The following is a 13,347-nucleotide window of genomic DNA, read 5'->3' on the forward strand; positions in this document are numbered from 1 at the left end:
CGAGGGCAGCACTCACTTGGTGGGCAGCGACCTGTGGGCGGGTAAACGCGACGGCTTCCAGTTCCTTCATCCTGCCATACATATCAAGCACTAACTCCTGGTACTTGGCCGCCAAATCCAGGACACTCAGTGCAACGGTGCTGGGCACTCCATCGGCAACGACGGCTCTCCTGAGCTTCTTTTCGATGGCCAACATTTGTTGGACCATCGAGTTGGAACTCACCTCCTTACGTCCTCCAGAATGGTCAGCTGCAGCAGTCTCCTCTCCAATACCAGGATAGACGGCTGATGTTGCAGAAGGGGCAACAGCAACAGGGTCGGCAACGGGGGCAGCAGGCTCAGCAGACTCAGGAAGCTCAGCAGGAGCAACAGAGTCAAAAGGGGCAACAGGGGCAGCAGGGGCGACAGAGGCATCCGAATCATCAGTTTGTTCTTTCTTACCTGCGCGCTTCTTGCGGGGCGGCGACTCAGGGACTGTATATATTATGTCGTCATGGTTAGATGTCTTCCTCAACGTCTTCCGCCTTCTGCCAATAGAAACAGGCACCAAAGAAACATCACTTTCGCCACCTGTCTCAGTGAAGCTGCTATGAGCAGCAGCAGCCATTTTCTCCGTTTAAATTTCCCGACAAATTAAGTGTGACCAGTCCTGTAAATTTAAAAAAAAAAACTAAAGGATGTGACCAAACCTTTTATTTTCCAAAAAGCCCCTTTTGCAAGTGTGAGTGACCGTATGCTCGATTGCAAATTATCCACATCTATAAAATTGCAACACTTCCACTAAAGGCCACGTAATGTTACAAAATTTTCCCAATATTAAATAGTTAATTATTTATTTTCCGCACTCCCCGCTCTCCGCGGTCGCACAAAAGTAAGTCAGTATATAATAAATTAACTATTATTAATTAAAATTAAACACTTTATATAATTTATTTTATTTTATTTTATTTTCACTTTTTCACGAGAACTCGAAAAAACACGTCCGCACCAGTCGGCTGTCAGAAGCAGACTGAGGGGAGGACGGACAGGCGGACATGGCTATATCGCCTTGGTACAACTACAGTTTAACGATATTTGTTTCCTTTAGGGCGATGGTAAAGTTTTGCTTTTAAGCCCATGGGCTTGACGCCCGCTCTAGAGTCGCGGGTCGCATTTGCCTTTGCTTGTGTTATACATTCTAAGAAGAAGAAAGAAACCCGTTCTTTTTCACGACTATTTTGCAGCTGAGTTGCCGATCTACCGACATCTTGAACGCTACACTGTAGTAGTGTCCAAAGAAGTGGTACTTGACGAATCCTTCCATAAAATGCTTCGGGGTAATGCAGCTCCAACTCCTTCATCCTGTCGAACATCTCCGGTATCAACTCTTGGAATTTCGATGAGTTATTCAGCACGCTGAGACGAGTGGACGGGCGTCGACGGCGCCTCCTGGGGGCCAGGTAGCAGCGATAGCACCGCCAAGGGCAGCAGCAGCAACAGCAACGGTGGCATCAGTGGGGTAGCAGAGGCGACACTGGCTATGATGGCAGCCGCCAAGCTGTCTACCCAGCAAAGCAGCAAAACGATATTTGCTGATCCGTGAATTTAAAAAAGTAAAAAAAGGTATAGTTAGTAATATTTGCAAAGCTGTCGCTAATGACTTGTAAGCTTCTTGTCCCAATGAAATATTTAACAGAAGCTGTTCAGGCGAGAATCCAATTACTCTACGTTCTTCTTCGCTCTTTTTTTTTGTAAAAGTAAGACGTCTTGAATATCGTTTAACAAGTCTTTGTTGTCTACGAGTATGTCACCTGGATAAAAATCGTTAGCTATTTTTTAGATTTTCCCAAAAAACAAATGAAACTATATATTTACCCAAAGTAAGATCATTAATCAGTGGTGGTTATAAACTATTTATACATTTTACCATTTTTCTTGGCAAAAGCCAATTGCTATTATTCTTAATAGATTGTACACCTTTTACTTGGCACACTTTGCCAAGAATCTTTTGCATTGGAGCTAAATAAATAAATGTTTACTTTTCTACGAATTTGTACGAATACCTTTAAAACTATACGTTTGATTAATGAACAGTCGATTTCTTTTCAGCGATTAATTGAAATGAATAATCGTGCAGCTTCAATAACACCGCTCTCCACTGAATAACTAATTGTTTCAGCGTCTTAGTTCGAAATTTGTGATTTGATATGAAATGAGGGGAGCGAATGATTTTTTGTCCCGGGCGCTCAATGTTCTCACACACACAACCACATTTACACTCGCGTTCCCAAAGATCGCTTATCGCAGAATGCCGGAAATAAACACTTTTAGGCGCGTGAGTTATCAATCCAAGGTAACCGTATTGCGTCACATACCGTAGATTTGCTCCTGCAAATCTGACGGCGGGATTCCTGCCTTTGCCGACACTGAGACGCCTACCTCTATACCCCATCCTCCAACTATCTGTATACGCAAATACATACATATGTATATATGTAAGTCTGCTCGCATAGCATCAAACATTCCAGACTTATACACGCGCTCATTTGTATGTGTGTATGTATGTACACATAAATGCGTACTCTAGCATATTCTAAGAATCTCGCTGCGATTGATTTGTCTTTGCATTGTTTTTGATTTTCCAGCCGCTACACTGGCTTTTCTTTGCTATGGGCCGTCATAACAATAATGTGACTTTGTTTTAACTACTGTTGATCACTGCTGCCAATTTAGCTTTTTTCCCGTCAAATCTGACTGTTTCCGAAGACCAATTGCGGGAAATATTTAGGAATTGCGGGAAGCGGGAATTCTGGCTTTTTTAAAAAATGAATTTGGCTTTTTTCGCTTTTTTTTAATACTGCCACCAATGAAAAAATGTAGCAGCGCGGTTGCCACTTGTTAAAAAAGTTTGGTATTAAAATCTTCCATTTTCGATAAACCTGTGAAGAAGTTTGGTAAAAATATACCAAATGTGTCAAAGAGTGGCAGCTTTATCATACGTTTATATCGATATTCGCCAATATCACCACCACTACTTTACACAAACTGTGATCACAATAAGTGGGATTTTTTCGGCTACAAATTTCGCCATGCTAAAGGAATATAAGCAAAAGTGCCGTGATGCTTGGATAAAGAGCGAAGAATTCAAGGAGTGGCTTCGCAGGGATGACACGGACGACACAAGGGTCTATTGCAGTTATTGTAAGACTACAATAACTGCAAAGCTGAGCGATCTTCGTGCTCATGCAAGCACGAAAAAACACACAAGTGCGTTGGGTGGCTTCCAGCAAAAGAATAAAATTGATTTTGGTACCTTGCCTACAAAAGCTTTGGAACAGGAAGCAGCATTGTGTCTGTTTATTGCACAGCACACAGCTATGGCACAGGTAGACCATTTGGGCAATTTATGCAGCAGCCATTTTGATATTGCAACAGCCGGGCGAATAAAGCTTCATAGCACAAAATGCACCAGTATTATAAAAAATGTTTTGGCGCGTCATTTTTATGAAGATTTGTGCAGCGATATAGGCGACTCTAAGTTCAGCCTTATACTCGATGAATCAACGGACATCAGCGTTACAAAACTTTTAGGTAATTATCTTAATAATTGTTCTTGTTATTTTAATATATTTAATTTCATGTATTACATGTATGTTTATATATGAATACTTATATAGGTTTGGTAATTAAGTACTTTTCCGTTCCGCGAGGTGAATTCGTCTCAACATTTTTAAGTCTGGTTCAACTAGAATTTGGTAATGCTACTTGCATTGTTGATGGCGTGAAAAACGTGTTATTGTCATACAAATTAGATATAAAAAATCTAATTGGCATTGGTACCGATAATGCTACTGTTATGGTTGGCACAAACAGGAGTGTCTACACGGAATTGAAGAAGGAGGCTCCACAGCTAATTTTGGTAAAATGTGTTTGTCATTCTGTGCAACTTGCCGTTAGCCAAGAGCATCTCCAAGTAGACAGAATAGCCGACATTGAGCGGCAGTATTATGATATTAATCTAGTCAAGTGGGAAAACATAAATGACAGCTCCAAATTTTGGAATGAAGTCTCTAATTACAAGGATTCTGGCGGCAACCGCAGATTCCTTGACTTGGCAGCTGTTGCCCTGCAAATGTTTTCATTACCATGGTCCAACGCGGAGGTGGAACGCGTATTTAGCCAGCTTAACTTGGTAAAGTCCAAGTTAAGGAACTTAATGAGCCTGAACCCAATAAACAGTATTCTTAGCATAAGGTAATATTTTATTAAGAGTGAAAAGATGATACCGATTTATATATTATTTTTATACTCATTCACGAAAGTGAATCAGTATATTGGTTTTGTGCAATGTCCGTCTTGCTGTCCGTCCGTCTGTCCGTCTGTCCGTCCGTCCGTCTGTCCGTCTGTCCGTATGAACGCAATCTATTTCGGCGCTATTGAAGCTAGAGACTTGAAATTTGGAACACATACTCGTGTATATCTCCGATTTATAAAGTGTTGAAATTTTCCCGATCCGCCCACTAGGGGCGTGGCAAATCGGAAAATGCATTTTCCGATATCCCAGAAATCATGTTAGTTAAAGAGCTAGAAAGCTGAAATTTGGTATGTAGGTCCGCGTTGACCACCCAAGATCACGAGCTATGGCGGATATATCTACGCCCATTGGGGGCGTGGCAAATCGGATAAAACTGTATCTCCTAAAGTTGTAAACCTAGAATGCTGAAATTTTGCACGTCAGCTAATGGTATGACTCTATAAAGTCTAAAGATAAAATTATAAGTCTATGCCCATTGGGGGCGTGGCAAATCGGACCTGAAGATATAGTGATTTTTTAAATTCTCCTATATTTTGGACACTACTGATGGCAGAGACCTCAAATTTTGTATATATACTCGGACTGATCACCCAAGACCAAAAAGTTTTGTCGGATATATGTCCGCCCACAGGGGGCGTGGCAAACCACAAAAGTTTATATCTCCTAAAGTATAATAGCTAGAAGCTTTAAATTTGGATAGTTGAGTTACTGGTAGCCTCCTCTATCGATTCCCCAAAAATAATTTTTGCGCCTCTTTAGGGGCGTGGCATATCGAAAAATACCCTGTAATTTTCACATTTTTTGAGGTTAAGCATTCAAACTTTGCAGTTAGAGTACCGTTATCTCTTTCTAAAAACTGACCAAAAAATGAGGTGTCTACGCCCAGTTGGGGCGTGGCAAATCGGAAAAACGTGTATAATCTACAGTATTAGAGCGAAACTTAACTACTAAATTGTTGATGGGATGTGAATGAGTATTCCGCAGTCGGTAACGCCCGACTGCAACGTTCTTACTTGATTTATTTAATATAACACACAGATATGGTTTGCGAAGACTGGGCAAATGCTGCTATGAATACAAAGTTCCTCCAAATTATCTTCGCATGATAGGTACTAATAGGTCGTACGATTCTGAAAGCGATGCTAGTCGCGACGAATTAGATAGCATGCTGAAAATCTTGTAAATTAAAAAAAAAAAAAAACATGAAAATAATCAAACCATAAAAACCGCTTTTTTTTAGGCTTTTTTGTAAAAATTTTCAGCTTTTTTTTCCGTTTCTTCCATCTAAAAACAGCTTTTTTTTCTGGTAAAAAGTTGGCAGCACTGCTGTTGATCGAGACGACGCGGTGGTGCTGCAGGCTAAAGCGCCGGCGACCTTTATTTTAGATATTTTGACATGAACTGCTATTCGGCTTGGGTGCGAGTTCAAATCCCGCGGAAAACTCGTTTTTGTAAATTGCAAATTTTGTTGTTATTTTAGCTTTTTTATATTTTATTAATTTTATAAAAATGTTTCCTTCCGTGCTATCAATGCCCATGAAGCCTATTTATGTGTACAAATACATAAATAGATGGCTGATGCATATAAATGCCGCAATTCGGGCACTATAAATGCCGATTGCCACGCCCCTAGAAGCCGTAGACTCCTCATTTTTGGCCAGTTCGTAGAACGAACAACCGGTAACCTAAATGCAAAATTTTAATTTTTCCGCTCAAAAAAAATGTGAAAATTACAGGGTAATTTCGATATGCCACGCCCCTAAAGAGGCGTAACAATTATTTTTGGGGCATCAATAGAGGAGGCTACCGGTAACTGAACTATCCACATTTTAAGCTTCTAGCTCTTAAACTGTAGAAGATATAAGCTTTTGCGGTTTGCCACGCTCCCTATGGGCGGACATATATCTACCATAGCTCGTTGGACTTGGCTGGTCAACCCGCATATCGCGTATATATACCAAATTTCAGGTCTCTAGCATCAAGTGTCCAAAATATAGCCGAATACGAAAAATCACTATATCTTCAGGTCCGATTTGCCATGCCCCTATTAGGCACAGATATATATTATAAATATACCCAGCTGGCAATCAGTATAGGATTCAACGACTTGAAGTGGTGTCGCCTCAAGATTGTTGACCTAGGCCCCGAAACTTTGAGGATTCGGAGTGCAGCAATCGGAGCACCAGCAGCAGAAAAGCTGGCTACTTCAGCTATTTGGTCAATACATTAGATACATCCAGGTCCAGGTAATTGGTCAATAAAATATGAATGAAATTTAATCTATAAATCTGCATAAGTATGTAGCTCCGGAGTCTATGAAACCTATATAACCATATGTGATATAACAACATTAGGCATTCATGCAGATATCTACTTAATTATGCGTGTGGCGATGATATACGACGCGTATGTTAAACATGAAAACTGTTGAAATGCGGATATCTGGCTGGCGTATCAGCTGCCGCTGTAGCCCATATACGAACATGTATGTATATACATATAAAGCAATGGGCGAACCTAAGCTAACTGAGCCACAGAGCAACTAGAATATGCTTTTTATCTATTTGTATTAATTAATTTTTATACTCATTCACGAAAGTGAATTATTATACTCATTCACAAATGTGAATTAGTATATTGGTTTTGTGCAATGTCCGTCTTTCTGTCCGTATGAACGCAGTTTATTTCGGCGCTATTGAAGCTAGAGACTTGAAATTTGGAACACAAACTCGTGTATATCTCCGATTTATAAAGTGTTAAAATTTTCCTGATCCGCCCACTAGGGGCGTGGCCAATCGGAAAATGCATTTTCCGATATGCCAGAAATCAGTTAGTTCAAGAGCTAGAAAGCTGAAATTTGGAATGTAGATCCGCGTCGACCACCCAAGATCACGAGCTATGGCGGATATATCTACGTCCATTGGGGGCGTGGCAAATCGGATAAAGCTGTTACTCCAAGAGTTTTACAGCTAGACCGCTGAAATTGGCACGTAAGCTACGCCCATTAGGGGACCTGAAGATATAGTGATTTCTTAAATTCTACTATATTTTGGACACTATTGATGCTAGAGACCTCAAATTTTGTATATATACTCGGGCTGACCACCTAAGACCAAAAAGATTTGTCGGGCATATGTCCGCCCTCCGGGCGTGGTAAACCGCAAATATTTATATCTCCTAAAGTATAATGGCTAGAAGCTTCAAGCTTAGATAGTTAAGTTACTAGTAACCTCTTCTATCGATGACCCAAAAATATTTGTTACGCCTCTTTGAGGGCGTGGCATATCGAAAAATACCTTGTAATTTTCACATTCAAATTTTGCAGTTAGGGTACCGTTATCTCGTTCTAAGAACTGACCAGAAATGAGAAAACTTAGCTACTAAATTGCTGAGTGGATGTGAATGAGTATTTCTTAGTCGGTAACGCCCGACTGCAACGTTCTTACTTGATAACTTTACGGATGTGGATTACGCCGGAATGGCAAATGTTGTTTTAATTATAAAGTACCTGTAAGCTACTTATCATTAATTAAAACATCTGAGAAATATGAGGAAGCTAATAATGAAATTGATATAATTTCGTTAATATAATTTTAAATATATTAATAAAATTCAAATATTTATTTAAAATTATACATCAAGTGTTTTTATAGTTTTGCTTTTTTTTTTTTTTTAATTTTAGCTTATTCTAGCTTATTTTTTTTCATCAATCTAGCTTATAGTGACTTTGAAAATCTGGCACCACTGATCACGTAGTCGAGCAGCAGTCTCGAGTAGAGCTTTCTTACTTGCAGTGCTGCCATTTTAGCCATTAAGTTGCTAGATCTAGCAATTTTGAATTTGAGTTTGCAATTTTTTTTTTAAATTGCTATTAGCCACAAATATTGCTATTTTAAAAAAAAATTATGCAACTTTTAGCAATTTTGTGATTTTTGTGATCTCACAATAACATCATCTTAAAAAGAACTCAACTTGTTCAAAATCATAACAATATCGATAAATGCACAAACTTGTTAACAATAGTTCAATAGTTTTATAAAAAATGCCAAAAACGTAACGTATACCCAAAAATTTCGCGATGTGTGGTTTAGTGGCGAGTTTAAAGAGTGGATTCGCAAGGATGACACAGGCTCAACAAGGGCCTATTGCGCCTATTGCAAGTGCACTATTGGCGCGAAGCTTTATGATGTGCGCCACCACGCTGCCACAAAAAAACATATAAGTGCGATGGGTGCGTGTACACAAAAAAACAAGTTGCCTTTTGTTGTAAAATGTGACAAGACGGAGGAGCATGAGGCTGCACTGTGCCTATACATTGCAAAACACGCAGCAATAGTGACAAGCGATCATTTGTCGCAATTATGTGCGCACCAATTTGCAGCTTGCAAATCGGCAGCAAACATAAAATTGGGCAGAACAAAGTGCAGTTATATAATAAACAAGTAAGAACGTTGCAGTCGGGCGTTACCGACTGCGGAATACTCATTCACATCCCATCAACAATTTAGTAGTTAAGTTTCGCTCTAATACTGTAGAATATACAGGTTTCTCCGATTTGCCACGCCCCAACTGGGCGTAGACACCTCATTTTTGGTCAGTTTTTAGAAAGAGATAACGGTACCCTAACTGCAAAGTTTGAATGCTTACCCTCAAAAAATGTGAAAATTACAGGGTATTTTTCGATATGCCACGCCCCTAAAGAGGCGTAAAAATTATTTTTGGGGAATCGATAGAGGAGGCTACCAGTAACTCAACTATCCAAATTTGAAGCTTCTAGTTATTATACTTTAGGAGATATCAACTTTTGCGGTTTGCCACGCCCCCTGTGGGCGGACATATATCCGATAAATCTTTTTGGTCTTGGGTGATCAGTCCGAGTATATATACAAAATCTCTGTCATCAATAGTGTCCAAAATATAGGAGAATTTAAAAAATCACTATATCTTCAGGTCCGATTTGCCACGCCCCTAATGGGCGTAGACTTATAATTTATCTTCAGACTTTATAGAATCATACCATTAGCTGACGTGCAAAATTTCAGCATTCTAGGTTTACAACTTTAGGAGATACAGTTTTATCCGATTTGCCACGCCCCCAATGGGCGTAGATATATCCGCCATAGCTCGTGATCTTGGGTGGTCAACGCGGACCTACATACCAAATTTCAGCTTTCTAGCTCTTCAACAAACATGATTTCTGGTATATCGGAAAATGCATTTTCCGATTTGCCACGCCCCTAGTGGGCGGATCGGGAAAATTTTAACACTTTATAAATCGGAGATATACACGAGTATGTGTTCCAAATTTCAAGTCTCTAGCTTCAATAGCGCCGAAATAGATTGCGTTCATACGGACAGACAGACAGACGGACGGACAGCAAGACGGACATTGCACAAAACCAATATACTGATTCACTTTCGTGAATGAGTATAAAAATGTTCTTGCCGAGCACTTTGCGGAAAATTTGCGGGCTGATATTGGTGACTCGGCATTCAGTCTTTTGCTAGACGAATCGACAGATATAAGTGTCACAAAGATACTTGGTAAGCATTATTTATATATTTATTTGTGCTTATATGCGTAGCAGTATACTTAATTTAATATATGTTTAAATTTTCTTAAATCTTTAGGAGTTGCTATTAACTATTTCAGCAATAGTAAAGGCACAGTTGTCTCAACATTTCTAAGCCTTGAGCTTATTGAAGTGGGCGACGCGATATGCATAGCAGATGCAGTTAGGAAATTGCTTTTAAGAAAAAGCTTGAGTATAGGCAATTTGATTGGTATTGGAGTATAACGCAACCGTTATGACTGGATCCAAACAAAGTGTCTATACTGAGCTGAAGAAGTCAGTTCCTTCGCTTCAGCTCATAAGATGCGTCTGTCATTCTGTGCAGCTAGCCGTTATTAATGATGAAGAAAGTATATTGGAACAATTGGACGACATTTTAACTATCATTTAAAAACATAATCATAAATAAAAGTAATAAATTTAACATATAAAATTTTAACAAAATTTGGCAATTTCTTTTAGCAATTTTAATAAATTTTTTAGCAATTTTAGCAACTTTTTTTTTAAATTCTAGCAATTCTTGCCTTCAAAATTCTGGCAGCACTGACTTACTTGTGCTTTGGCAAATGCATTATTTAAATTTCACTTGCTCGAAGGGTTCAGAAATCAATACGTAGCCGACCAGGGTGCGAGTCTGAAATAATTTTCGTTCTCTACGTTGTGGAAAAGTTATATTAAATTAACATAAACAGAAAATTCTCAAGATTCTCTACTTATAATTTGCCACTCGCTTTATTGAACGCCTTTGTGCCACCCTCGCCAGGCTTAAACCGTTTGAGAATTATATAATCGTGGCTTTTGTAAATAGAAAAAAAACGAGTGAGGTAGCACTCACCTTTTGAGTGGTTTCTTATTTTATAAATATAAATATAAATACAGTCGACTCTCGTTATTCCGAAATTCAAGGAACTCTTAAAATATTTCGAATTATCGAATGTTTGAAATATTAAACGGTTCGAAATTTTAAAAGAAAATAAATAAAACTTCGAATTATCAAGGGTTTTTATTTAACGTAAATATATATGTATATGTTCAAATTAATTAAGCTTTATAAAGAACTCATTTATACGGGTTTGCTTCGAAGCACATTGCCTCTGCTCAGACTTTTCAATAATTCTTTTAAAGACAAAAAGTGCCTGATATGCTGTTTCATCAGTTTCGTTTTGTAGACAAAAGCTTTGTAAGTTATCCAATGAGGCTCTTGCTACCTTAACTGACACCTTTGCCAAAGATTCTGATGTATCGTCTTCATCTTCATCGTTGCTCTTTTCATTCATATCTGTCGCAGATAAAATTTCATCATCGGTTAGGGATCCTGAAATATCCACTTGAGCATAGTCTTTTGCAACTTCGCTATTCTTCTCACCTTCTACTTTTCCAATTAGTTTCTTCTTTTCAGCAATCGTCAAACTTTTATACTTTTTAGGACTCATTTAATAAAAAATTTTAATATGTATACTAACGAATCGATTCGTGCGGAAGCGAGCATCAAAATGTGCCTATGTTTTATGCGTAACACGCAACCACGCACAGTAAAGTTAGATTCAGGGGAGTCCCAAAATTCAAATTCAAAGTTCTTACTAACACACCACGAAACTTCGCAAATTCGAATTGTCGAGTGTTTAACCATATGAGTACGAATTACCGCGTCTTAGCAATGATTTTTTAGTTCGTATTACTGAGTGCATAAAAATGTATGGACTTGATTCGAAATATAAAGAAATTTTGTAGGGGACTCGTAATAACTTTGAATTAATGAGAGTTTCGAAATAACGCAGGTTTGAAATAACAAGAGTCGACTGTATAAATATAAATAAAAATAAAAATAAAAATATAAATATAAATATAAATATAAATATAAATATAAATATAAATATAAATATAAATATAAATATAAATATAAATATAAATATAAATATAAATATAAATATAAATATAAATATAAATATAAATATAAATATAAATATAAATATAAATATAAATATAAATATAAATATAAATATAAATATAAATATAAATATAAATATAAATATAAATATAAATATAAATATAAATATAAATATAAATATAAATATAAATATAAATATAAATATAAATATAAATATAAATATAAATATAAATATAAATATAAATATAAATATAAATATAAATATAAATATAAATATAAATATAAATATAAATATAAATATAAATATAAATATAAATATAAATATAAATATAAATATAAATATAAATATAAATATAAATATAAATATAAATATAAATATAAATATAAATATAAATATAAATATAAATATAAATATAAATATAAATATAAATATAAATATAAATATAAATATAAATATAAATATAAATATAAATATAAATATAAATATAAATATAAATATAAATATAAATATAAATATAAATATAAATATAAATATAAATATAAATATAAATATAAATATAAATATAAATATAAATATAAATATAAATATAAATATAAATATAAATATAAATATAAATATAAATATAAATATAAATATAAATATAAATATAAATATAAATATAAATATAAATATAAATATAAATATAAATATAAATATAAATATAAATATAAATATAAATATAAATATAAATATAAATATAAATATAAATATAAATATAAATATAAATATAAATATAAATATAAAATATAAATATAAATATAAATATAAATATAAATATAAATATAAATATAAAAATATAAATATAAATATAAATATAAATATAAATATAAATATAAATATAAATATAAATATAAATATAAATATAAATATAAATATAAATATAAATATAAATATAAATATAAATATAAATATAAATATAAATATAAATATAAATATAAATATAAATATAAATATAAATATAAATATAAATATAAATATAAATATAAATATAAATATAAATATAAATATAAATATAAATATAAAAAATATAAATATAAATATAAATATAAATATAAATATAAATATAAATATAAATATAAATATAAATATAAATATAAATATAAATATAAATATAAATATAAATATAAATATAAATATAAATATAAATATAAATATAAATATAAATATAAATATAAATATAAATATAAATATAAATATAAATATAAATATAAATATAAATATAAATATAAATATAAATATAAATATAAATATAAATATAAATATAAATATAAATATAAATATAAATATAAATATAAATATAAATATAAATATAAATATAAATATAAATATAAATATAAATATAAATATAAATATAAATATAAATATAAATATAAATATAAATATAAATATAAATATAAATATAAATATAAATATAAATATAAATATAAATATAAATATAAATATAAATATAAATATAAATATAAATATAAATATAAATATAAATATAAATATAAATATAAATATAAATATAAATATAAATATAAATATAAATATAAATATAAATATAAATATA

General features: G+C 33.9%; 2 long non-coding RNA genes across 2 annotated transcripts; one reads left to right on the forward strand and one right to left on the reverse strand.

Annotated features, from left to right (window-relative positions):
* Positions 1 to 1,405: 1,405 nt before the first annotated feature.
* LOC122757901 lies at positions 1,406 to 2,292 on the reverse strand. Its single transcript, XR_006358092.1, has 2 exons — positions 1,855 to 2,292; positions 1,406 to 1,790 (listed from the first exon to the last, which is right to left on the reverse strand). It is a non-coding gene; the product is annotated as an uncharacterized LOC122757901 (long non-coding RNA).
* A 1,835-nt stretch (positions 2,293 to 4,127) lies between these two features.
* On the forward strand, positions 4,128 to 5,503 carry LOC116804653. Its single transcript, XR_006357467.1, has 2 exons — positions 4,128 to 4,233; positions 5,333 to 5,503. It is a non-coding gene; the product is annotated as an uncharacterized LOC116804653 (long non-coding RNA).
* The last annotated feature ends 7,844 nt before the right edge of the window (positions 5,504 to 13,347 follow it).

This window comes from Drosophila mojavensis, unplaced genomic scaffold (genome assembly GCF_018153725.1).
Source record: "Drosophila mojavensis isolate 15081-1352.22 unplaced genomic scaffold, ASM1815372v1 contig_136, whole genome shotgun sequence".
Lineage (NCBI taxonomy): Eukaryota > Metazoa > Arthropoda > Insecta > Diptera > Drosophilidae > Drosophila > Drosophila mojavensis.